The sequence below is a fragment of the Nyctibius grandis genome, chromosome 10 (assembly GCF_013368605.1).
Source record: "Nyctibius grandis isolate bNycGra1 chromosome 10, bNycGra1.pri, whole genome shotgun sequence".
Lineage (NCBI taxonomy): Eukaryota > Metazoa > Chordata > Aves > Nyctibiiformes > Nyctibiidae > Nyctibius > Nyctibius grandis.
This window is the reverse complement of record NC_090667.1, coordinates 822,564-849,485: the sequence shown is the minus strand read 5'-3', so window position 1 is coordinate 849,485 and position 26,922 is coordinate 822,564. Positions and strand designations below refer to the sequence as shown.

The window sequence follows — 26,922 nt, the reverse complement described above, 5'->3', positions numbered from 1 at the left end:
TAAGCCTTGCAAACACGCTGCAGATTTAATTACAGAAACCCTTCAAATGGGATTCAATTTACAAAGGTAAGAGCTGCTTGATAATAGTCAAGCGCAGTCAGCCAAGCCGTCTGTCAACAAACCTGACACACTTACACACAGCGAAGGGGAAACAGCACCCCGTCCCCCTGGCTGCTTTTCAACAGGGAGCCTCCTCGGGGCCAGCTGATGTGCTCTGAAATGAGGGCTCAGCGCAGAGAGAGGCGAGTTGCTGTGCCTTGTTATGCAACACGCCTGTGGAAAACAAACTGTCCTCCTGATGAGGAGTATCTGCCCTGCTTACCGCAGTCACAGCGGGTCACATCCTGGTGTGGTAATTTCGGCTGATAGCTCCAGCAGGCTCATTAACTTTCTAACTCGGTGTTCAGGTAGAGGCACTGTTACCCATGGTAACACGGGGGTAATTTGGATTCTATAATTCTGTATCAGAAAATCATTCCACAACTGCTGTGCTTAAATATTTGAGAGGTTCGTGAGGCTGTTTTCCTCCATTTTCGTTTCACGAGGGTGAAGGGTGGAACGTTTCCTCGGTCTGTTTGTAGAAATGGGCTTTAGCCAGCTGCTGCTTTGGAGCTGGATAAGGCTTTGCCAGCGGAACTGCTGCGCTGGATGCGGTGCTCACAGTTAGCAGGCTCGGTAACGTGGAGAGCTGACAAAAGTTTCAGATGAAAGATGTGTCAGGGAGTGAATAGTCTGTGTGTAATACTGGATTCAGCGCCATCTACTCCTGTGCCTCTGCTCAACAGGCAGCCCTAATCTGCTTACGTAATGATGCTTCAGTTAGCATCCTGAGGAGCCAGCTGCATTTGTGACATGCATAGGTGTACTTAAAATTAGTTTTCTAACTGGATTTCTTAGCAAAATGCTTCTAAGGTCATGGAGCTGCTTATATTCTAACAGGGATGGATGATTTCTATTATTAAGCTTGTTGTGTTTGAAATCGTAGTGTCTTGTACAAGTTATAGGAGGAGAATTAATGTAGTTAAAGGACTAAATTGTGTTTGCATTTATATTTTAAATCAGGGAAAAATATAAGTTCCTTATAGGCACAATGTTTTGCTGATTGTAGAGAGGATGAAGGTAGGTTTGGGACGAATGAACAAACACAGACTCCTGATTTTCATACTACTCGAATTTTTACCTTCAAGGATTGCTCGTTGGTCCCAAGAGGCTGGGGTTAGGTACCGAGACGAGAGGTACCTTACAAATTTTGGAGAGTGAAAGTCTATAGTAGGTGTCACAAAATCTTCTCTCACCAATGCGGGGAAAGCTGAATCCAATTAAAGTTCCTGGAAAGACTCTTACCCAGTTCGACAGGCTTTGCATTTGGCTCATACCAGCTTTGTGGACTTTTGACACTGCTACAGTTCAGAGATGGATTTTTCAGAGGGTCCTTCCCTAGGTAAAGGCTAAAGCAATGACCGTGATGCCAAATCACTCTCTTTTCTCTCGATCCAAATCAGTCTGTCACGCTCTGTGCCGTTTGCTGCTGTGGGCTCCAGAGGTTCTCTGGCCGTGCACGTGGTCTCTGGCTGCAGGAGCCCACCTGGGAGCGGGCACAGTATCTACAGAATTCACCAGGAGCCAAAGAAACCCCTTTGCAAATCTCCCAAAGTCACTTCATGTGAAACTTTGAGGACCAATAAAATTGACATCTGGCTTCCTAGTGGAACATTACAACTTCTCTGCAGCTGCTTAGCCATAATTTTTTAATTAGAAGCTGCCAACTGTGTCTATATAAGCGTTAACTCATCAAGCTGTTGTGATCAGGTTAATGGGCCTAAACATGGGAGGTGTCTAATGCAACTGGTTAGGTAGGCACAGGGGTGGTCTTTGCAGAGCCGCTTGGTAGCTCCTGCTACCAGATGGTTGAGAGACTCTTCAGAGTGGGGAAAGGATGACTGTTCCCAAAGGAGGAGGAAGAGAGGGAGGGACAGGTTTTTGGTACACCAAATATATTGTATGCTCCAAATACTCCTCAGAAGGTAAATGCCTGTGGTTGGTTGGCATGAAGATAAAGAACATTCTTCATGTGCAAATCCTTTTGGAAGTAGGTCAGATGGACCGAAGGGGGTCTGAACTGTGCAGCTGCCCACATGGGTACAGTGTGTGCTGATAACAAAACTGCACGTGTGATATTGTGTGATGTTTTCTCCCCTTGCTCAAATTTAGGTGCTATTAAGGCTAATGGGAGACTCATGTTCTCTGTGGAGGGGTTTTTCCTGAAACGCCGGGCACGCAGCGAGCATCCAGTGCAGCAAACCTGCAGCTGTGTGGCTGAGTGGGCGGCAGAAGGGCTGCAAAGCCGGCACTGGGGATGACAGTGCAGCCCTCGGCGTGCGCTGGGCTCCGCTCGTTTCAACTAGGCCGATGCAAAGGAGGGGGCGGAGTATGAGTTAAGGATGTGAGGTGCTGCTCATGCATTTTCTTCCTCTTCAGTTTCTTTTATGTCAAAGAAGTTTACTTAGATTTTATACTGGCTAAGGTTGGATTTCTGATGAGCAATTTTGTGGGTTTTTTTTTTTTCCTCCTCCTGTTGTTTTGATGATCTTGATGTAAAACCTCATCTCCAAACACTCTCATTTTTGAAGAGGGTGATAGCCTGTGCTTGGATCTTCATTTTCAAGTGTTTTCAACCTTTACGATGGGATGAATCAAAAATGTGCACTTGAACATCTGGTAAACGTTGTGGTGGGGGCGGGGGGTGTTAGAGCAGATGGGCTGGCTCAGCCTCTTGTAGCCTGGCCCCATGCCTGACTTCGCAGCGGCAGCAGCACACTCTTCTTCACCGCTTCCCATAACCTACAAACCAGCTCTTTCTGCCTGGTGGGAAACTTGCAGCGTTGCCAGCCCTGTGGGTGACAGGCCTGCACGTGGAGGTTGTGATTGCCAGGTTGGGAAGGGAGAAGGCTTGAGCTTCAGACAGCAGGTCAGCAGCACGGCAGGCTGTGTGCCTGTGCCTGCAGAGCAGCTGGGAACCGAGTGACGTGGCAGTGGGGTGGGATGGGATGGGATGGGGTGGGATGGGGTGGGATGGGGAGAAACTGCATGGAAGCCCCGTCTCCTTATTGCTAGTGCCCCAAAACCCCCTGATGTCACGTCCCTTCTCTCTCTGCTTGTCAGTGTCTGAGACTGCAATAGGCTCTCAGAACAACTCACAGTACAGAGGGGAGATCTTGACCCTAATGTATCAAGCCAAGCACCTTGGTTTTGCTCTCGTGGCTCCCTGCCCAGCTGTGGGTAGCACCGACAAGGAGCGTGGCTGGCACCACAACACGCAGGTTGCCCTCTGCTCAGCTGGAGCAATAAAGCAGGAGGTGAGGAGAGCTACTAGGCAAAAAGGAACAAATATAGAAGGAGTGCAGATGGAGGAAGAGGAGAGAAAATTCGCACACAATCTGGAGAGAAAGAACTAGGGACAAGATGAGGGTACTGACAACTACACCAAGACGTGGTGAGGGAGAATTTGTTAGATACGTCAAGCCTTCAGTTTAACCCAAATGTTTTCCCGCAACAAGCAGGTGGAGAGGGGTTGACAAATGCTCCTTCAGGTTCACTAGCAGAAAAAAATAATGTGGATTTAGACAGACGACCGTCCTTGCCTTTCCTAAGGCCGTGTTCCAAAGTCTGAGCAAGCACGAGAAAATCAGGACAACGGTCTGATGTGCTTGAGCCTTGCCTTGCGCCGGCCACTTCACATCTGCATGCGTGGAGCAGCTCAAGCACCTGCAGATGTTCAAAGGAAACTGTGAGATGCTCCTGGCCCTGTAGCTCTGAAACCAAAAATTAATTAACACGGCTCTTGCTCCTGAAGGACATGTGCTGCCTCTGCTTACTGTAGGGACAGCTGTAAATTTTGGCCTTCTCACCTTACTCTTTCAAGAAGATCCTGCCTGGCTGTGCTTTTCACTTGCTGGTAGGAGGCTGATGTGCAGAGATGTTTGTGAAGTAGGTTTCAAGTTATCCTGGGATAAACAGATGAATCCTCTGGGGTGGGGGCTGTGCAGGAGGGAAGAGAAATGCCAAGTGATACCCTCTGTGAGTGTGCTCTGATGGCTGTTCATTGGACACGTATCCTGGGATAATCCTGGTGTCCTTTATACAAGATGATCCAATGGGGATCAATGCAGCCAGCTGCGGCCCGTCACGTTGTCTGCGTGAACAGATCCCACACTGATGTACATATCACTGACTCATAAATTAATGTGTGGTAGAAATTTGACTAACAAAACTGAACACTCTTGCACAGTGACACCTACAGCTGTGCTGTCAAATGGGTTGGAGGTGGAAGAGGAATATCACCTTTTTCTTCTCTCTTTAACCTGATACTGTTCTATGTTCTAGTAGTTGGTTCTGTCTGGTTTTAAAACAATGAAGATCAAAATGACTCAAAAGATAACAAAATGCCCCTTCCCTGGCAGTGTCCAAGGCCAGGTTGGATGGGGCTTTGAGCAATTTGGTCTAATGGAAGGTGTCCCTGCCCATGGCAGGGGGGGTTGGAGCTAGATGATCTTTAAGGTCCCTGCCAACCCAAACTGTTCTGTGGTTCTGTGAAAACAAAGTCTAATCCAATGAGTAACATAAGCTTCCTTTCCTGTTGACAGGAGATGTTTCTGTTTCCAGGTAATTATTGTCATCATCAGTGAATACGTGCTCCATCTTGCCAAGCAAAATTCTCTCTCACAAGGATGCTCATCTGCAGGTGGTGGGGCTGTAACCAGCCAAGTCTGCTCGCATGTGTGGAGGACTCTGAGTTCATTCTAACAACATATGGATAGAGATGTTCAGGAACTGGCAAGGATGGTGTTTGGGTACTGGCTTTTGCCTCTACCCAGTATTCACGGCACGGCTGGTTATTTCATAGCCCTCTGGATATGATCTTCATCAACTTGAATGTTTGAGAGAGCTGTTTAGCATGATTGTACAGATCTGTGACGTTACTACTCCAGAGCACCACTTGGCGATGAAAGTCCTCCCTCTGTCATAGCACCTGCACAGCAGCTGGACAGATTTCCTGCAAAGCAAAATCCTTACCCCTCTGTCCCCTGTCCCTGGAGGCCTCTGCGGTGGAAGGGGGTTTGTGAGTTCAGGAGGGTTTGTGAGTTCAAGCTTCGCCAGGGGAGGGTCAGGTTGGACATTAGGAAGCATTTCTTCTCAGCAAGGGTCATTAGACATTGGAAGGGGCTGCCCAGGGAGGTGGTGGAGTCCCCATCTCTGGAGGGGTTTAAGAAAAGCCTGGACATGGCACTTAGTGCCCTGGTCTAGTTGCCATGGTGGTGTCAGGGCAATGGTTGGACTCGATGAGCCCAGAGGGCTCTGCCAACCTCATTGATTCTGGGATTCTGAGGTAAAATCAGCACTGCCCAAACAGGTTGTTGAGTGGGTTTTGATCTGGTGTTTGCATCTCCCCTCCCTTTCCAAGCTGCCAGGAGGCCTGCGGGCACTTCGTGCAGTGCAGGTGTCGGGGAGGCAATGGAAGTATTCGCGCAGGGCTGGGTGAAGTGAGGGCCTGGCCATGGGCGCAGGCTGTGGCCACGTCCTCGCCGTGCCTGGCCACCGCTTCTGCTGCCCCAGGATCAACAGGTACGGGCTGGAGGCAGAACCCCACGTGTGAAACTTGCGTTGCTGCTGCTGCTCCGTGATCCAGAAAGAGACTGTAATGACTCGAGGATTAACCAGGGAGGGCTGGCATTTAGGGGGGAAAAAAATCAATGTATTTTAAACTGCTGTCTTGAGCTGGATGTTTTCCAGGAGCAGCGCGCGTGAGGTCCCACAGCACCGTTTCGGTAGACTGATCAGAGGAGGGTTTTGCTGTAATAAAAGTAGATGTGTGCCAGTGAGATATTCCCCCGCTGGTGTCCCAGGGAGGTGTGGAAGCGGGGAATGCCCAGGCTGCTGCCCTGGGCCAGCAGAGCCGTGGCTGGAGGTGGCCCAGCGTCCCTGGGCTGCTCCTTGTGGAGTGGTGTGGAGTGGCTCCCACCAACCTGTTTTCTGCAGCTTTATTCAGCCTGGTGAGGTCTGGTCTTTTTTAAAATTTGCTGAAATGTAGTTGTGGTTCTTATGAAAACAAAATCAGAAGGAGCAAAGGAGTGTAAATAAGAAAACACAACACAGATATTTGCCATTCAATGAGTATCAGCAACATATTGTGCACACAGACAAACACTTCCTTGCAGCAGGTTGGTTATTTTCTTTCCAGCCATCCTGGATTTGTTTAAATTTGTAACCAAAACATTTTCTCAGTTTCTTCTCCTTTTTTTTTCAGCTTTTCAAGTTCAGGGCTAACATACAGTAAACATGGAGACAAGAAGCAAAATCTAAGTTACATCTTTTCAAAGAGCAAGAGTAACCTTTTATGAAATTGCTCAAAACCGTATTTCTTGTAAAGAAAGAAAATAGACTGAAGTGAGTGGAATTGCCTAAATTGTCTCTAAGGTGTAATGGCGAATGATCTGGCCAGTCCAAAGAACCCTGCTCGAGTGCTTTCCCCATACTACTCTCAGAAGACACGCTCAAGTTAATAGTGGAATAAATAAAACATGGCTGATGTTATTGTGCCCCCTAATATCAACCCGAGTGCTTAAGGAACAGCAGAGCCCACCTTCACACCTGATGGTGTAAGGGAGAGTGTTATTTTGATGATTTGGGAAGTGCTGAACACCTGCAATGCCTCTTAAGTCCACGTAGATTCAGCTCTGAATATGCATATGTAATATGAATATGCAATAGAAAAATGAATATGCAATATAAAAGCTTAGTGCATAAGATAATGTCTCCTTTCACTGGTGCGGTGTAGGAGGCTGGTGTTTATTTCCGTGCTAATGGCCCTTACTAAGGCCTTCCTAAGAGCTCTGGGCTTCTCTTTTGGAATGAATGTCCCTCGGTTTCATCTCTGCTAGTAGGATCTGGGTAAATACAGCAGAGGATGCACGGCAGTGTTCTGGGCACCAGAGTGCCGTGTAGGCTCTTTGCCTTAGTTTTCCCAGATTAGCTTCTTATGTTAGTTTTCTAATAACATTTAAAGGACAACAAGAAGTCTAAAATTGTGACAATACTTTTTACATTTCAATAGCTGGGTATAAGCTTTGTTGAAACATCCATAAATATAAACTGTTCAATTAGAGTGTGATCCCGTTGACCACTTCCTACTGACTGTCATGTACAATGCCTCTCCGTCTGGAAGCCCTGTGCTGGTGTGAGCACTCTGCAGCTCTCATAACCAGGAAGCTGGTTCATAAATCACTGGTGTTAAAAATTTGCCAGTGCTTCTTCTGAATCTACTAACAAAGTGATCAGTGATTTATAGGAGCTCATTGATTAGCTGCTAAGGCAGCTAAAAAGTCCTCTACTGAAAATAAGTGAAGAGAACCCTGGCCATCCTGGTTTGCAATCCGTCCTGACCACCTCAAAAACAAACTCCTTTAGGTCTGCATGTGGAAATCTCTATAACTGTGCTCCAGACATGTGCTCTGGAGTTCGTTGGAAAAAGGGTACAACATCCCCAAACCTTTAATTTCAAACAGGAAAATGAACCCGAGTTTTGGAAGAGCAGAATGACATTGGAGGGAGCAGCAGCCCGAGGGACTCTCTCATCCTCCCTCTGAGCTCGGGCTGCGGTGGGAATGAAGACCCAGCGCTGCTGTTGGGGCATTAGTCTGTGGCCAGGGCCTGAAAGCCAAATTTAAAGAAAAAATTCTCTCTCTGCATATTTTGGAGGAGATTTATTTCAAGACTTCAGATTGAATCTTTATCAAACCGAATCAGAGTGTATTTTTACACCAGAATTAGATCAGGCTGAAATAGAACCCAGTGGAACATGCTGATTTTGACCGAATTTTGCACTTTAAATATCCTCAAAGCTAAAAACTCAGGGCGAAGCTTGAGTGAGCAAAAAGCATCAGCAAGCTTGAAAAAATGTTTATTTGGGCTCCTACAGAGGGAATTTTACTAAATTTTTCTCAGCTCAGAGTTTTCACTGGTAGAATCATAGAATCGTTTTGGTTGGAAAAGACCTTTAAGATCATCAAATCCAACCAACTGCAGTGTGGGCAAGTCCAACATCTTGTTCCACGAAGGACCAGAAGGATTGCAGAGGCTAGTTCCGAGACTGGGAAGTGAAGATGGCTTTTTGCAAATTGACTATTTGCATGTTTGTATGAAAATGTGATTAGTGATCATCAGTTAAACTAACTATAATACCTGTATCGATAATGGATGCTTTCATCTAAAATTTGAACAGGATTGTCTCTCGCAGTGTCGTTGCCTTAGTGTGTTGTCATATGGCAAATGAGCGTGGGCTGGGCATCAGAGCAGCAGACTGGGCTTGCTGAAAAAGCTGAGATGCTTCACTGAAGATCTAAAACCTCCTTGCTTAGAACATGCAAAAATCGATAAGGAGAGATTTGATGAATTGTTGATTATTTTAGAAGCCTGTTGGCTTTGGTTTTCTTTGGTTTGCTCTCTTAGTTTTTGGGTGATCATCAAAGTCAGTGCAGGGAGCTGGTCCTCAGGAGGATGCCTGGTTCTTTTCGTTTGGTACGATGTTGCAGCATAATTGTGGGAAAAAAAAATTACCACTGTCTTCTTGTGGAATTAAAGAGGGAATTCTGTTTCTGAGTTAATGGCCCGATAATGGTCAGTGGTAATATAATTTTTATGCATAAATAATACTATTTATTGTATTATTTATTACCTTTATTGTTAATACTGATAGTGTTATATTTATAGGCAGAGGAGTAAATATGAAGAGCTCAGGTTAAGGACAAAAGCTCTGCTGAGCCCAGTAGAGCTGCACCAGCTGGAGGCCGGGCCGAGCCTTTCCTGCAGCCCGTTACCCCGGCAGTGCTTCTTGCCCTGACAAAGGTGTGCGCCCCCCCGTGGGCTGGCTAATTAGAAGGGTTTGCTATAGAAGACATCTCGTTGTTTGACATAGCAAATGTGTTTAATGTCCTTTATTTGAGTACAGCTGTGCTTTCTTAAGAGGTCACTGTCAGAAACATGTTGATGACCATTTCTTGAAAGTTGGGTTCCTTTTTTCTCATTCGTTTGACCCTGAGTGTTTTTTTCTGTCTGATTTACCTCTCTGTCATTCCTGACAGTTTTGGACAGAATGACTTTCTCTCAGTCCTGCCATCACCTCTTAAACCACAAGAGAGGTTAGAGAGGTTTTGTACCCATGGCTCGATTAAACTCTTTCATTCCCTTGGACGTTGTTTAACCCAAACCACATGCAGCCCGAGGGTGTCTTTCCTTTCCCTGGTGAAGCCACAATTATCAAGATGCAAAAGCATGCATTTCCTAGCTGGGGGGGAGAGGAGTTTTTGGATATTCTTGATTTCATTCATTTGTGAGCATTCAAGAGAACAAATCCTCTATTCTCTCAAGTCAATGCACTTATATTACATGAGGAATAAATCATTCCCTTCCTTCAGTTCAGAGTCTGCAGATAGAAAGCTGCTCTGCCTTACTTTAAGTAGACAGAGAATATTTAAATAAGCAGAATCACCTCTGCCAACCCGGGCAAAGAAGCTTCTGGTTTCAGAGGTCCAATGAACATTTTCACGTTATAAAGGTGAACATTTAGTAGTGATGGTATTTGTTCTGTGCACTGGTTGTGATGTCCTTCATGACAGAAATAAATAAATAAAATAGCCTCCCTCCCAGAAGGACAGTATTGTCACATTATTGGGACTTAAAATAGAAATGGGTGTCACAACTAGTTTTTTTCCTGTTTTATTTCTGTTAGTTGGTTTGGATATTTTTTTGCTTGCAGAACGGGCAGTGAGCACAGATGAGTCTACCTCCCATTATAAAGATAAACCAAAATTCCCCAGGTGTGGGATTAGGCAGCCCGTGGTAGCCTGCAGCCCGTTGAGACTGGCAGGTCTACTGGAGGTCATCAATGGGGAGAATCAAACCCTGCTCTAACTTACTTCCACTTTTAAATCTTCAACATTCTTGGCTTGTACCAAGGAAACATCAGAATTTATAAAGATATTCCGGGTTTAAGAAGTCAGAATACCCTTTGCTGTGCTGGAGAAGCTGATCCATTTGAAACTCTGACTAACTGCATCCTTTCTTCCCCAGCAGCAGCCCACGGGTTTCCAGTCAGGCTCCTGCTCACGTGGGCAGGGTGACCAGTTCCTCTGCCTCTCCCCGGGCATCTCTGCAGCTTCCTTGGTTGCAACAGCCAAGCCCGGGGTGCAGACCTCCTGCTGAGGCTGCGCTGTCCCCTGGCCATGAGGTGTTTCCCGTCCCCTTTGGGTGCTGCACGCCGCTGCGTTGCTGCCATGCCCAAATAAATCCGCTGCAGGAGCCCAGAGGTTTGAGTTCGTGTGTTTGCAATCCAGCAACACCAGACTCGGGATCCACCCAAGTGTGGATGCAAAGAGGCAGAAGCGGCGGCTCCCACAGCATTCAGAGCTGCTGGCGGCAAACTGAACTTTGTTCGTTTGCACGTTTCTTTTCCAGTCTTTGCTAGTGGCTTTGGTACAAAGAGCATCCTACTTGGAGTGTGTCCTTGCAAGGCGGCAGTCACGTACAGACGGGGAAAGGAGAGCAAACCTTCCCCCAAAGCGTCTGGGAAGCAGCCTCTACTGCACGCCGGCTAATGAAAATGCAGCGGAAACCAATCATTTTCTGGATGAAAGCTAAAAGCTACATGGCAGGTAGTAAATAAATAATTGCAGGGAAACGTTGCACATGGATTTCTTGGGGAACAGAACTTAATTAAATTTCATGAACATGCCTACGTAGTTCCATCGATCAGGAAAAAATGGGCATGTGCTACATCTTTAAGATTTACTCGCTTGATAGTGTTTTGCCTTCCTCCCCTCCCTCAGTTTCATTCACTTTATATCCTGCAGTGGTAAGGGAACACATTTCTATTTTTCTTTCTTGAAGAAATTGATCCTAAGAAGCACAGGACGTGATGTATGGTTTGTAACTCTACGATATTGCTAAGCAAAAAAAAAATCACTGAAGAGGGCTTGGCAGCTATTACATTAATTTCCATTTTAAAATGGATTTCTTCCCACTAGGACCAATAAAAAATATGCAAAGGCTTTCAACAGCCTCTCTAGTAATAATTAGTTAAAAGATGAAATAAATCTTGCTAGGCTAATTTAGCAAGGTAGTTTTTTTTAGACACTTCACAAAACATTTTTTGCCACTGAATCCAAACTGATCCCTGAATTCACAACACCGACCACTCTGGGTCTTGCTGGGATCTCGGCATCTCCTCTTTGGTCCCTCACAGAGACAAACAGCAGTGCCAGCGATGGCTGTGGCTGGTGCCTGGCCGAGGTGCAGAGGAGCAGATGGTCCAACCCGCCGCCGTGGCCCAGCAAAGGGCGTCGGGGCCTTGAAACACATCTCGGCGGTGATGGATCTCTCACTTCTGGAAGGGCTTCACTGGGGCCGCCAGCTTTCCCCCAGCCCGGGGTGAGCAGCAAGAACCCAGATTCATTTTGCTCCAAGCTGGCTGCTTCTCGTTCCCCGCCTCGTTAAAGGACGGCAGCAGGTCGTTTGGTAGGTGCAGGGGCTGCTGTCCTTGGGAGCACAACTGTGGTTTGGCATGTTGGTACAGAATTAGGATTCCAACTGAGCAGATGGTGTCAGGATTTTAACTTATGCTTGTGAGATACAGATGGTCCAAGGAGTGAACTTGCACACCAGTTATTTTTATTTTGAACAGGTTAAGAACAAATTACTTTTTGCCTATTGTTATTATTGCTCTCCGTGTCATTTTTCCTTTCCCTGTGCATATGTGCATCTTCTTGGAGGGGTGAGGTTTGATGTGGCTCCTTGATCTTCCCTCTGGGCAGGGTGTTTGCTGTGTGCAGCTGGTCATGGAGACGCTTGTGCCAGTCTGTGGTGTTGGTGTTCAATTCAGAGCCCAATCCAGAAAGCAGCAGAGTCCCAGTGCCTCCTGCCTTTGAAGGTATTTTAGATCTTTAGATTGGGGAACACAACATTTCCCAAGGGTTAAATCATTGAGTAAGTGGCTGCCCAGCTCACTCCTAACAAGGGGACGTATTTCTGAGGTCTGACTGCGATCAAGTGACTGAACAGGCAAAAATAAATCTTAGTCTGTTACGTGTCCTTGATGCATTTCACATGTACATCCCGGCAACATCGGCCCCAGGGAAGGTTTCCACGAAAGATGATGCAAGCGTACAGCGTAAGGGCAAAGACGCCCCTTGCTGCCGTAGGTATAATCAGGTTCCTTTATTCCTCCCTCGTGCCTGCTGCCATTACTCATTCCTCTCGCATGCAAATGTGCAAATCTCCCTGCTGCTCGTTAAAGCCCACGGTGGTTTAGAAGACACTGGTGCTGTCCTTAAACGCAGCGGGTCTGGGAGCGCAGCGCTAACGGGATGGAGGCACGTTCCCGCTGCAGGGACCCGGCACCCAGGGACCCCGTCTCCCCAGGTCCCCACTCAGGGCCCTCCGTCACTATTTTTTCTGCTTCCTGGGAAACCGGTGGAGAATGCACAGGGCTTTGGTGGTGGCTGGGCTGGAGGGTGTGGTGGGGGCTGGCTGGGGGCTGGCAGGGGGTTGCAGGGGCACCCTGGCAGCCTGTAGGACAGAGCGCTGCCAGAGTGCACCTCCAAAGGCTGCGAGATGCCTTGTCCCCACGGGGCTGGCACGTCCCCTCCTGCTGGGGTGGCTGCGCTGACACAGAAAGGGCTTTTGGGATCCCTGGAGCGCAAAAAATTGCCCTCCCACTTATTTCTAATAATTAGTATTTTCCATAGTTATCCTGGATAAGGTGACATTGCCCGAGAAGCCCGTGCCGTAGCCAGAGGTGTTTTAGCTCATCAGGTTTTCCTCGGAGTACCCGGGAAGGGCAGGCTGTGGGCAGCGCCGGGGCTGCCCGGCATCGGCCCCTCCTCTGCTCTGCGGCTTCGGGAGAGGCTCAGGTACTAACGGGGATGGGGTGAGTGGGGATGAGGAATGACTATGTCACGGGAAAGCATTACAACACTGTGTACGAGAGCGACTGCCTCCATCGCACCCTCGCAGCTGCCTCCTTGCTTTAGAGCGTGTGGTTTTTCTCTCTGGTGACCTGGCGGGGAGCGAGCCGGTGCCAGGGAAAGGCACAGGGCACTGAGCCGGGCTGCCACCTTCTCCCTCGCAAGCATAAATATTTGAAAGTTTGTGTTGCTGCTTCGGAACGAGGGGATTAAAGGGCTCTGAAATATTAACGTCTTGCACGTTATGCTGTGTTTGAAATACCGCCTTCCAAACCACAGCCCCTCTGGTCTGTGGGATGGGAAAGGGTCTCCCTCTGCCCCCGGGGTTTACGGCAGCGATGACCCATCTCTCCATCCCCGGTGGAGGTCTCTGAGCCCGTGGGGCCTTGGTCTGCCCGCTGCTGGCTGGGTCCTGGCTGCAGGGAGCAGGTTATGGCTTCACATCATCCCATTTCCCCACTGGGAACCCTGGGACTGTCCCCCCATAGAGTGTCCCCGTGGGACTGAGCATTGGTGGCCGCTCTGCCATGGGGGTTTGCTGCCACCCACTCTGCTCCACGCAGGTGAAGCTGTTGCTAAGCTGGCTGCTGGCACAGCCTGGCAGCGGGATGCTTCATCCTCGCTAACAATGTCCCACAACCCCTCCTGCCCGCTCCCTGCCAGCCCTGTCCGCGGGATTATCATCCCCTGCAGATCTTCCCATGCTTCGTTCCACCTGCATTTCGACGGCTTGAAATCAAACCAGGGCTTGAACTCAGTGTCAGTGCATCTGCTTATGTTATGCAGCCATAAAACCAAACCTGAATTCAGCTATCATATTCCGCGTGTCCACAGTGCTGTTTTATGACATAAACCATCGCCCTGGGGAGAGAGAAATTTTCCCATACCTGAATTTTCTGCAGCTGACCCTGCCAGGTTTCTCTACTGCATGGAGAAACCCAGAAAAAAATATCAGTGATGAAGACGTTTGCAAGTTCTGTGACCTGATTTTGAACATACTCCAAAAAGAAAAAATGAAATTGAAGAAGTAAAATATTCGCTAGAATGTGTTTGCTCAGCTGTGGTGACAACTTTAGTTACACACAGTATTTTTTGTTTGCAGATGCAGCTTTTACAGAGCCATGGCTATAGGACAGATTAAACATTGGTTAAAGAAGTGATCTGAGGTTTTGTTTTCAGTCATGCTGTAGCTCTTCCCTAAATATTGGAAGCATTTAAAATCGGTTTGTATTGATAATGGCATCGTAACGCCTTCTCTTGCTTGTACAGATCGTCAGTCTTTTAATGTGCTTATTCCCAAGGGATGAAGTCACTGAAGAGAACAGATTAAGTTAAACCTTAAAGAATGTTTCGTTAGGGAAAATCGCATTTCCTTTAAAACGGCTTTGCCTAAGGTTATTAGATATTTGATTGTTTGTATTTATGTAACCAGCGTTCGTGGCTAGAGCAGGGTTATCAATTTCTGACTGCGATGCTATAAGTCCAAATGCATAAATATGCAGGACTTAAGGCAGGGTGTTTCAAGAGCCTTTCAGGAAAGGCTGGTCCCACCGTGTCCTCTCTGCAGGACTAGGGTGGGAGGTCTGTGCTCCGAGGGGGTACCCTGACCTCCACCATGCGTTTCTGCTCCCACCTCCTCCCCTTTCCCTGGCAGGGCTGTGTAGGAGCCACTTCGTGTTGCCTCCAGGGCCGGGGGGAGGCAGGCTGGAGCCTGCAGACCTCAGCAGGCACTGCGTTTGCAATCTAAAGCATTTTCTTTTGCTCCTGTCTGAAAATGCAAACCAGGAGGTGCTTGCGTGCCTGTTGAAGTGCTCACCCATACCTTTGCCTGTCATCATCTTCTGCGCTCGCTCGGCGTGCAGGGACACAGCCGCTTTGGAAAGACAGATCAGGTTCGATAAATCCACAAAGACACAGTTTGCCCAAAGCTCTTTGGATGTACAGGAGTCACATTTTTACTGAGCCGTTCTCAACACGTCCACCTGGATATAGCCTCACGTACAGCAATTCCCTGCTGCAGGACAGGGACACGTCCCATATGTCCCCAGAGCAGACTGAATCCATCTGACGAGCCCTTGCTCATCAGCCCTCGGAGCTGCCACGTACTAAGCACAAGGTCCTGAGCAAAAATGCATGAACCTCTTGGTGACTGTGGGACCAGGAGTGCTGCACCCATTCATGTCTTTGGCATGATTAAAAGCCCTCTGCAGTAACCCAGCCCCCAGAGGAAAGCCTGCAGGTGGTTCCCACCACCCCAGGGTCAGCACTGGTGCTGTATAAAAGCCAACCCCATTCCCCCAAGCCCAGAAGCCCCTCTCCAGGCAGGTGGAGGAGGGTGCACATCAGCTGTCATGAAATGCTCAGAAAAACTCCAGAGCTGGCAGCGTTGATGCGTGTGTGATACTCTGTTTATGTTTATTGCAATAAAGAATATGATGGAAATCCCACATAAACAATATTTCAGCTGATCAAAAACTGGCTTATTTGATCATTTTTATTGATGCTCTGATCTCTGGTGAGAAAATAATTGGCTTAAGCCGCAGAAGCCTATTCCATTTAAAATCAGTGACAGCTTTGTTCAGTGGAAGCAGTGGGTGATCCTGTGTAGAGTAAACAAACAAACACTCTTACTTATGTACCAATTATGTGTTAGGGAATTTAAACTCTGAAGTATCCAGTTTGCTTTTCACTAATTATTGTGCTGTCTCCTTGCATATGTCTCCACTTGGCTAATTGCAGTTTTTAAACTTCTGGTTGCACTGTGAAATACCGGCAGGTTTGCAGAGCTGCGAGTTGCCACTCGGCTGGGAGAGCACGGTGTTGGAGAGCAGCGTGGGGACGTGCGTACGTATCTGAATGACAGGTATCTGTTGTGCACAGGATAGTCACAGTCTGTATTTCAGCAAAGCTCAGGCTGGGAGGGGAGGCCGAGGCGGCTGCGTCTGAGCTCTTTGGTTCCTCTTTCAGCTCAGCACAGGCCTCAGCGTTGTGTTTGTGAGCAGCAGGACAGCGTTCCTGTATTCCACTGGCATTGTCTGAGCTGCAAGTGACTTCTGGGGCGTGAAAGAGCTGATTTTAATCTTATGGTAGCCTCTAAGTTCCTCCACTTGTTGCTGGTGGTGAGCCTGTCTCCATGTCGTCACTGGAAGCAGCCCCTGTCACCACGTGTAGGATTTTTAGAGTGATCTCTTTTAAAGATAAACCTAACGAGCATTTTTGGTAGGTACTGGAGCCTGGGTCCTTTCTTATAATGTAGAAACATATAAGCTATCTTAATAAAACTTAAAGCTCAATGCATGATTTAACTCTGTGATCAGCTTAGTCTGCATATTGAATATATTTAGTGCTTAAGTGAGAACATGAAGAACCTGAGTAGTGTAGAAACCTCACTTTCTGTTAAGATAATCTACAGACATGTACAAGCGTGTTGTAAGAAAACCCAACCCAAAGGAGCCATTCCTTTGCTGCTATTACAGATGGAAGAACTTGTTTTCACCTCAGCTTAGAGTTTTGCTCTGCTTAGCAATGAGTGTGGGATAAAGCTGATAATCAGAAACACAGATTCTTTCCCTGGCTTTTAAAACCACGCTGCCAGTAATGATGAACACAGCGAGGACATGTGCTAGTGTCCTACTGCTCTGTGGAATAATGTCAGCGGGGGACGCTGAAACACCCATACAGCCACCAGCTGGTCCCCAGACCTCCTGGGCAGCTGCAGTTTTCCTTTTGAAGGCTGCAGGACGTGGTCCATGCGGTGAGTCTCTGTCCCTTTGCGGCGTCAGGCTTGGCTGGGCACGAGGGCTGCGTTGGATTGACTAGAAGAGAGGGGGGCTGCCCTGTAACCTGAAGACAGAGCTGTAGGAGTATGGCTGAGATAAAACAACGTGCCCTGAACAGATGGGGAGAGTCACAAGGAGGTTAAAATATTTTTTTATTGAGGAGAACAGGAAAGAAATTTACACTTTTGTCTATTTTCACTTTAGATGAAGAAGACAAGCTGCTGGTTCTTTAACTTGCAGGATGGCTCAAGTGAGACATCACCCAGCTGAATTATTCATAAAGCCATGGCAGCTGCAGCCCCAGCCAGGGGCCCTGGAGAGCTCCCAATCCCTCTGCGGGGCTTTGCCCCCTGGGCTCAGGCTTCACCCCAGTGCTCTCGGTCACGAGGAGGGCTGAGCCCCCGGTGACTTTCTCTTCAGCCTTCTCTGCACCAGCCCAGGTCTCACCACCCCCTTTCCAGCTCTCCCAGCTTTCCCTGTCTCAAAAAAAGTAGTTTTGTTAGAATTGTACTCAGCAAATCAGCAGCTCTCACCCCCCCTGAAATGTGAACATTACTCAGATAACACTATTCACATGAAAAGATTTCTTGAAATTCTTTAAGTGCACATTAAAATGCAAATCGGTCTCTTATTAAAGATTTCTGGAGGTTCTCTGGCAACACATTTAAATGCAGATTACTGAAACGTAGACTCAGTATTAAAATCCAAACAATTATTTGATCCACATGCTGAAATTAAAAAGGGACCATGTTCTAGGTGTCCATAAAACCAGTGCCGTTTCAGCAGTGTGCAGGAGGCAGCTCTGCACGGGGCCGGTCAGACCTTCTGGGGAGCGAGAGGGGCAGGATGGGGCAGCTGGCTGGTGCTGAGCCAGGTGCTGTGTCCCAGGGTCACTGAGCTCTTGTGTCCCACCTGGGGATGTCGTGGGGTCAGGCTTGTCTTTGGTGAGGAAAAAAGATCCTGACGTGGATCTGGGCTGCTGGAATGAAAAAGCCCAGCTGGAATTTGTAATAAAGCATCCCTGATGGCACCAAGGGCTCTTTCTGTCCAGTTTGGATGGCATCAACATGAAAATATGTGTGTGAGGAGCAAAGGCAGAGCACCTGAGCTCTGCCCATCCCGAGTCGGACCCATCAATATCCAGGAAATACCAATGGGATCATGTGAGGCGGGAGAACAGACCATTAAAATACCCTTAATAAGGAAGAAGCTGCAGCTAGATTTTTGACTTTTCCTCCAGCCTGCACAGTTTGAGGTTAAAGCTCTGCCCCCGACCAAACTGATGGTAATTATTTGATGGAGTTTTAATGGGCGTGCTCTGAGGCCAGCTCTAAAAGCTCTTGGTGTTATGGGATGGAGCTCAGCTGAATGCATCTGATCTGGCTTGTTTCAGAGTGTGATAATCCATTAGAACAACAGGCTTTAAATATCTTTAAAACTGAATGAGGTCCTTTTTGTCTTTTGCTCTCTGTGTGCAAAAACAGGATAGTGGTCTTGGACAGATAATCATCTAAACAAAACTGAATCCAAAGTACAAAATGAATCTGGTTGTTCCCCCCTCCTCCATACACTGTTTGTATTACATGAAAATAAATGTCATGCCCAAGTAATTTTGTGTGATACCCAAGGACAAAATGTACTGGAGCTGGTATCTGTCAGTATCTGAAAAAGAGAAAGAATGGGAAGCATTTCAGCTCATGATATTCATGGGTTACTTGTCTCTGCCTCATCCTTTATTGCAAATATTTCTGTATTGGGGAAAATTGGAAATCGGTTCATAAACTGTAAATGACAGGAAAATAATTTTATATGTAAGTGTGTGGGAGCCTCGGGAAAAGGGAAAAAAAGATATAGTGCATAAAGGGAAATCCAGAGTTTCTCATGCGTGAAACCAAAGTAACCTCATCTGTTTGGGTGCTAATGGACCCCAGCGCAGCTGGGAGAGGAGGGGCTGCAGAGGCTTCGCTGGGGCACGCAGGGCAGCAGGCGTGGGAAGCCACGGTGGTGTTTGGTGTTTGCCTGGGACCCGTCTGGCATCGGTGCCGATGGCAGGACGAGCACAAGCCAGGCCCGTCCCCACTCCTGCTTTTTTGGCTCTGATGGGAAGGTGCCAGGTACCAGTTTCTGCTGCCTGTCGCCCTCGTGGGAAGGTGGTGGATCTGCTTCGGTGGAGATCTGGGGGTGGTGGGGACGGGTCCCTCCCTCCCACCCCAGCCGGGCTGAGGAGCCCGACACTGCTAAGCTCCTTCCATAATCCCATGGATTGAGCCATTGCCTTCGTGCTGCTGGGTTTTGAACAGGGGGTGCTGATGTACGGCTCCGCGGGCCTTCATTTCCAGTGACGATCTGTATTTTCCAGTGACATATACTGCAGAAGTGCCTAACTGTGTTTTTTCCCTTCTTAGCCAGCGAGGAAGAATAGCTTCTGCCACTGACTGCGGGCGATGAAATCCCTGACATGTGCTCTTTATTATGGGCTTAAGAAGTCTGGAAAATCAGGGAATTGGCAATCCCTCAACATAATACGTGTTAGCTGCAGCGTGTAGTACAAATTATATTGGAAAACCGCATTATTCTTGAGCTGTTTATCTGTGGGTTTTGTTGCTAAGTTGGTGCTTTCTCATTCAGAAAAGAGACCGAAATGCAAAGTACCTGTTTTCTGGGGGTGCTTCGATCTGCGTGGAAAGCGTCTGCTGTACCCCGGGCGTGCATCGCTTGACTCTGTTCTCCCTGCTCAGCCCCCCATGTTCTGTATCAGTACTGAAAATGTCTTTTGATGATATTGGGAATTCATAGAAATGCCTGGAAACGGTCACCTCTCAGGGTGCTGGCACTGGGACAGCTCAGCACCCTCCCCTTGAGCATCCCCAGCCTCCTGCACCCGCTGCAGTGTCGGGGGGAGCGGGCAAACCTCTGCAAGCCGAGGGCTCCGTCCCCCGCACAGCCGAGCGCTGCTTTATGGGCTTGAAATCCAATTCTCATCCTCTCAGACTGCATTTCTCACGCTCCTTTTTAATGCTGCTTACGCATTCGTCATTACATTTGCTCCAGTTGCACTTGCTCGCTGTGGAGCAAGCGCAGCGAGCATCGATCGGCGCCGCGGCTCTCCTCGGCGGGGCCGTGCCGGTGCCGGGGGCTCTCGGTGCTCTCCCCTTCCCGGGGGCAGCCAGGCCGTCCGCACCCGCCTGGCCGAGGCAGCCCCTTCGCCCTGCTCCGGGCACCGGGCACAGCCCTCCAGCCGCTCCCTGCAGCGTTCTGTTTGCTACATGTGGTTAAGGGAAAAGTGAATTTCCCGATGGTGAGCTCTGCTGCTGTGAAAGGCCCCCGAGAGCCAAGCAGAGGTGTCCTGGGACACTGCGTGTCGTACACCCCGTTGTCCTCTTTTTCCTTCTCCTGCAAGCTTTTTGGTCCCAAAGTCACCTCTGCTGTGTCTGTCCCCCCCTCCCAGTTCACTTGCTCTTGCTTTCTCCTGTGCTGCAGAGGTTATTTCCATTTTGCCGTTGAATCGGCACTCTCGGCTTGACCCAGCTTAGGAACCTGCTGTGCTTGGGCTTTATTTGAGATTTCTCGGGGAGGGAAACCCCAACAACAAACAAGCAGTGACCAGTTCAGTCTGCCCCGCTTCCCCTTCCTCCTTACCGGGGTAGAGAAGACATTTATCTTAACGGAAATCATCCAACCCCCCCGACATGCCCAGGAAAACACTGCCCAAGCACATTTTCCGTGCTGATCCCAGAGCAGCAGTCAGTATTTAACAGCAGCTCTTTAAAGCTGCTCTCTGGGCTCTGAGGAAAATTCCTAAAGAAGCAGTTTGTAGGAAGCGTATTGGAAAATTAACTTCGTGTTCGTCAACACATCATTAACGGTTTTCTCACCCTACTGATCAAAATGTCTGTGATGATTGTTTCCATCTTGGAAAGAGGTGGACGCTGGCGCCAGGCAATATGTTCTCTCCTCGGTTCCTCATGGCAGCGCTGTTCCCAGGGGGCCGCAGCTTCCTGCTGAGTGGGGACAGCAGAGAAAAAGGCATCTGGCGTGTTTACGAGCCTGTTTACAGCACAGAGTCCAAAAACAGTCAGTGTTGGAAGTGATTTTTTTTTTAATATATAATTTTTACAAGAAACAGACAGCAGTTATGAATCCCTTTTGCCATTCTTAGTTTTCCTTCCTTCTCCTCCCCGTTCTCCTTAGCCATCCAGTGCAGCCTGTGATCTCCTGTGTTTACTAACATCACCCTTCATGCTGTGTCAGCCTTCTCTGCTGCATGAACAACAGATTATTTTTTGTTCTTTTTGGGTGCTGGTCTCTCAGTGTCTGGTTAGCTAAAGATGCCAAAGCTTATTTTTCCTTTTACTTCCATGGGATAAGTGAAGACCACCCCACCCTACACACACACACAGTTTTTGATGAGTCTCCAGTGAGCTGTCTCGGAGCCTGCCGTTCCCTGTCCCCTCCCATGAATGGTGACAACCAGACTCACCGGGTAACGGCTGATGGGCCCCAGAGCAGCCCTGCTGGCGGCTGGCAGGCTGGCTGTTCGCAGGGATGAGCGTGGGCTCGGGAGCTCCTTCCCAAGACAGGTCACCTCTTTTAGGTGTCGGTAGGAGAGGCTGTTCCCTGACAGCCTTGGAGAGGTCACCCTTCCTGCGAGGGTCTCTGGGAGGACAACCACGAACCCTGTTTCGGGTGAGAGGAGGGAGGTGAAGCAGCGGCTTACGCTTGTGAGGAAGAGGAGGCAGAGACAGGGCTTGCAGGGCGGCACGGCTGGGGGTCTGGCCTTTCCCAGGATCTTCTGGAGAGTAAAACAGACAGAAGAGTTCTGCAGTCGTGGAGCTGGGGCCCCTGGCCCGCGGGGCTGAGCGAGGGAGGCGAGAGCGGGTGCTGCGAGCCCCGCGCTCGTTTGCATTTAAACTGCGCTTTCCCTTGCGGGGGAACATCGCTCAGTAAGCTCCTGGTTTGCTCATTCTGACATTAAAAAGGGAATAACAATACGGTAACAAAAAAAAGATTAAATTTTAAACAGCAATTGCCTTGCTGTCGATAGCGCTGACAACTCCCTCGCACCTTCCGATTCCAGTATTCCTGTCTTCCCTTTGCCTGCCTTCCTGCTGCTGCACGCCCGTAACCGGAGCCACAACGTCAGTCGCCAGCTCTTAATTTATCACCCCCTTGCCTGTTGGGAAAGTGAGTGTGAAAGGGGGTTTGTCTTGTCTGCTCCCGTTTGTAGCAGTTGTTCCCAGCGCTCTTTGACTGCGAACAGCCGCACACATTAAGGGATGTCGCTGAGAGCTGATGCACGTGCATTTTGTCTGCTCCTCGGCTTTAGGTATTTATTTTTCCGTCCCTTTGCTTCCCCAAGCACCATCTCCTGTAGGGAGAGCGTGGGAGGGGACAGCGGGTCCCCAGCAAGGCACGTGGGGACGTCTCCGTGCAGAGCCCAGGCACAGCCACCACTGCTGACACGTCTGCACTCAACTGGGGGCTCTGGGAATCCCGACAGGCTACTGGCTCCCCCTGCACGAAGGGCTTGTCGTGCAGTAAAGGCGGGTGGGAAACATGCAATGTGTGTCCATGAAATATGTCGTGACAATCTGACTTTGCAGAAAATACGCAGTGAGGGTTTGTTCTAGAAAAGTTTTAATAATGCGTCGTACTTTCTGTAATCAGACTTTCCGCGGGCTGTTGGAGGGTTGTGCTCTTCCAATGACCTGCAGCAGTGACACGGCTTTGTTTATAGCCGGTGTTTAACGCTCGATGGCGTGCGCTGCCTCGGCGGGTCCGTGGCTCCCGGAACGCCGTGGGAGTGCCTGCGTGGTCCCCGCGGCGGTGGCTTTGCTGGGTGCACTTGGAGCGTGCTGGCTGCGACGGGTCCGTGTGCGTTCGGGGCGCTTGGGGCCCCCGTTGTGCCCGGGGCTTGGGCACTGTGATGGGGACAGGAGTGCCGGCACCTTGCACTTGTTCGTACACTTCAGAGCAAACGATCCAGGATAACTGATGTTGCCGGTGAAGAGACCTGTGCAAGTGCAGGTGTGACGTGAGGGAAAAAAAGGATGGAATAGAGAATCTGTGGAACAAGAGAGCGAGGAGGTTCTCAGCCCTGAGCCTGCATCGGCGCAGTCAGTAATTCTGGTGGCAGGATGCTGTGCTGGGCCCTGGGGAAAGCCCGTGGCTGTGAGTGGGGCTGAGCTGGCAGCCGGCAGTAATTGCATTTCAAGATCTCGAAGCAGATTCTGGATGAATTACACTAATGCCTGCAAGTGGCACGGCTGCATCGTCGGCCCCGCGCAGCTGCAAGGCAGCTCGGACCCGGGCAGGGTGTGCGGAGCGTGGCACACGCCTGGCGCGATGCTCCCGCGTGTGCCTGGCGTGTTCCCGGGGTGGCTGCGGGTCCCGAACACGCCAGCAGCCCTCGGCGTCCCGCCCGGCCCGCGGACCTGCCCGGAGGTGCCTCGTTGGGCAGACGAGCTCGTTACAACGCGCAGTTATTGCACTTATGGTTATGGCTGCCGTAATTACACGCACGAACTCTCTGTTCACAGAGCAGTGATGGTCTAGCCCTAAAATGAGAATATGTTTTTCTTAAATTTATTTTCTGTTTAAATGAGGTGATTTCATTCTGTCCCTGCTTGTGGAAATTGGTATGATATACACGATAAGCACGAATGATATGTAATATATTGCTCATGGGAAGCATTGTAGGTTATGGTAATGCTGGGCTGCATGTGTGAGGGCTGAAGGAAGCCGAAGGGATGGAGAAATGCACTTTGTCAAGTGTAATTTATCCCAGGATAATGTAGATACATGCATGTAATGGGACTCTCAGCTCCTCTGCTCGGTGTCCTTTGTTATGGGATGAGGGTTGCTTTATTATGCTGCTGTTCCCGCACTAATTACACCCACTATGCCCGAAGTGGATCGTGCCATCTTTTCTGGCTGCCTTTCCTCCATGAAGTCACTGCCCTGAGACCATCTTTGAGCCTGTGATTTACCTGACTCCCAGACTAGGTGCTTTGAACGCTGCAGTTCTGCATGAGGATGTGTTTCCAGCACGTCTGCAGTTGTATATCCCGATTTCCACCAGCCTTTTAGTGTTTCATTTTTATGGAGGCTGGTACCTTCCTGCTCACAGGGGGAAAAAAAGCTTTTTTTTAGGGAAAGAAGAAAGGATGGAGGACGTGGGGGGACGCAGGGATTTCCAGGGGCCAAATGCAATCGCTGCTCTTTTTACAGCCCTGTCACCTGGAGGCAGCAGATCCCCCGTGAGCCGGTGATCATCACCAATAACACACCTTGAGTTCCTCCCTGGTGTGTGCTGCTGAGAGCGTTTTGTGAGCAGGGGGAATGCTCTCCTGTGGATGTTGCATCGGGAAACTGGGGGAAGAAGGAGATGCACAAGTGGCTCTACAAGCCGACAAAATCCGATAAAAGCAGCCTTTTAGGCAGAGCTGGGTATGGTGGTTGTGGTCCTGATTCATTTATTGCTTTCATCCACCCACCTGTTCTGTCACAGAGAGGTGCTTGCTTGTACCCACGTAAGTGTTGATATGGATTTACAGTTGCACAGGTAAAATCAGAAGTACTTTAAAAGCTGCATTTAAGTTGTATCTGGGTGATCAGACAGTGCTGCCAGCAATGTGCTCTCTGCTGCTAGGGATTTGAGAGAATTCCCACCAGCATCGCCCAGTGCCTCCAAAACCCCGGTTTGCTTTTGCTCCAAGTTCTTTTTGGAGCGAAACCAAGATGCTCCATTTACAGGAACTTGAGCCCTGAGAACCAGGAGCCAAGGAACTGGAAATGGGAGGCTGTGCTGAGAACCAGCGATGTGGCGCTGAGCCTGTGAGCTGCTGCAGCATTGTCTGTTCTCTGCAGGCCCTGCTCGGTGAGGTGGCAGGAGACGGAGGCACTCAGCAGATGCAAACCTGTGCGCTAAAGGAGAATTCTTCTCCCTTTTTCCATCTCAAGGAGAGTCAGCATGGCCGGGCCATGCTCTCCCCGGAGAGCTGGAACAGCGGGGCTTGAGGTTTAGTTTCTGTTTGTGTTTGAATGCACATCAGTAAATATTTATCCTCTGGATGCTCCAAGTCACTTGGGTGCAGTTTTAGGGTCTGAATTCCCCATTCACAGTGGGGAGACGCTGCCTTTGGAGGAGTTTGGCCTGGGCACTGGAGCTCTGGCTGTCAGGCTGGGCTGGGAGGCAGCTCCCGGGACAGGGCACCACGTACCAGCCTCTCCGTGGGTTTTTTATTTGGGATCATCCCAGCGCAGCGCCGCTGTGTGCAGGCTGTACAGATGTTCCTTAGCTCAGCCTGTGCTTTTTGTCTGTCACAGAAGGGAGCAAAGCTTGAGGCCTGAATTAAACTTTCAGCAGATACTGGACGCCTTCGGATCAGACCCTCGACTCGTTTCATCACGGCAGCAGGGCTCCAAGCCGGGGTTTGCTAACCCGGGAGGGTGTCCTGAGGCATGCGGGCGGTCAGGAGCTGAGGACCGTGCCCACTGCCCGTGGGGAGCCCACCGAGCTGCCCACCAGCCTGCGGGCACCGGGCAGTGTCCGCCTGCTCCCCAGCGGGAATCATTCCTGGTTCCCGCACTCAGGAGTGATTTATCTTTGTGTTCCGTGGAGTTTCCTTTCTCAAGAAGCTTCAGTGAAGCGTGTCCTAAGATAGCAGCAATCCTTTCTGCCCGGGGTTGCGGTGGCGACAGCTGATATCAGCCCGGCTCCCGCTGGTTCCGCTTCGCTGCTCCCTAATGAGCAAAACAAATGGGGTGTGGGTGCGAGTCTGTGCGGAGGAGCAAGTGCAGGAGCAGGATAAGTGACTGTGGGCGCGTGTCGCTGTAGCCAGGCTCAGTGTCTGGTGGGCTCTGGGGTTACCACCCTGCCTATCTAGTCCTGCATACAGGGTTTTTTTTCTGAGGGCCAGTTACAGTATAAATAATTATTTGATTACACACTTGCACTAACTGCTTTGTTCTCCATCTTGTCTTTGAGCGTCTCAGGGTGAAATAATTGCACGCTCAGGGAATTTGCTTAGAAGCTGGTAATTATCAATTTCCTCATCGATTCCTTTTCCACGTGCGTTTGCTGCACGATGGGCTCTGAGAGGAGCAGGTCGTGCTGGGGAGGGGATGGTGGAGATCACAGGCCCCTTCCTCCCTAGCGCAGAGTCCAGTTACAGACAGTGACTTTCCTGCTGCCTCCGAGGAAGGACGGTGACATTTCCCTCGTTTTACTGCAATTACATCGTCATTCCAGTCAGCCTAATCACTTCTTGGTCTTAACGAATTTTCCATATGTTTTCTGTGCCTTTTCAACAGGATGGTTATGTAATATAATTATCTTGTATCTTTTATTTGATGCTCCTGTTTTATTGGTAATGATGTGCTAATTATTCTGGTTCTGTGTGTGTTGATAATTGCTGCATATTATGATAGTAGTTTAAAGATCACAAATACTATGTAGTACCTCATTTTACGAGTTGTTATTAACTTGTACGCTAGCCCACTGAAGAGTTTAAACTCAGTTTAAAGCTCCCATTGCGTGAGTGGAGGTGATGTATAGGTGTGATGAATGTGGTAAAATCCTCATCTCCACCCTCCTCTAAACCTCACTGCAAATGCCTAATTACTCTTTCCCACAATTAGACCCACTCCGTTAGCCGGGCTCCCGTCTCCAGCTCTACAAATTAGCTAGAAAAGGGGCAGCTTGACAAGAAGGGAATCTTCATATTGCACTAGGAAAGGCTTCCCCAGGCAGAAATCAAGCCCCCGGCAGCAACCTGGGGCCACCCCACGTGTGGTGCCTCCAGCACAGCTTCCACTCCCTCCTGCTGCTGCTCGATGCCGGGCAGAATGCCTCTGCCTGTGCAGCAGCAATAAAGGATTAATTCATTTACAGTATTTTGTTAATTCCAAGATGTAAGTGGGAATTTCTGAGAACAAAGGAAAATTGGTCAGAGACCAAAAAAGGATGCAGTTTTGCCTTTTTGTCATTGATTTCATTATGGTTGTGTCAAGTGTAGTTGGTATTATATAAGGCAAAGAATTCAGGAAACTGTTTCCCCTTGTTGGTTTAAAACGGAAAAAAAAAAGCAACATCTCATTTAGGCAAAAAGCTCCACAGCTGTTAC

The 26,922-nt window shown here is 49.1% G+C and overlaps 1 protein-coding gene across 1 annotated transcript in view; it reads left to right on the top strand.

The window, feature by feature from the left end:
• KCTD16 (potassium channel tetramerization domain containing 16) overlaps positions 1–26,922 on the top strand; it is a 56,256-nt gene that overhangs the window by 1,161 nt on the left and 28,173 nt on the right. The gene's annotated exons all lie outside the window — the stretch shown is intronic.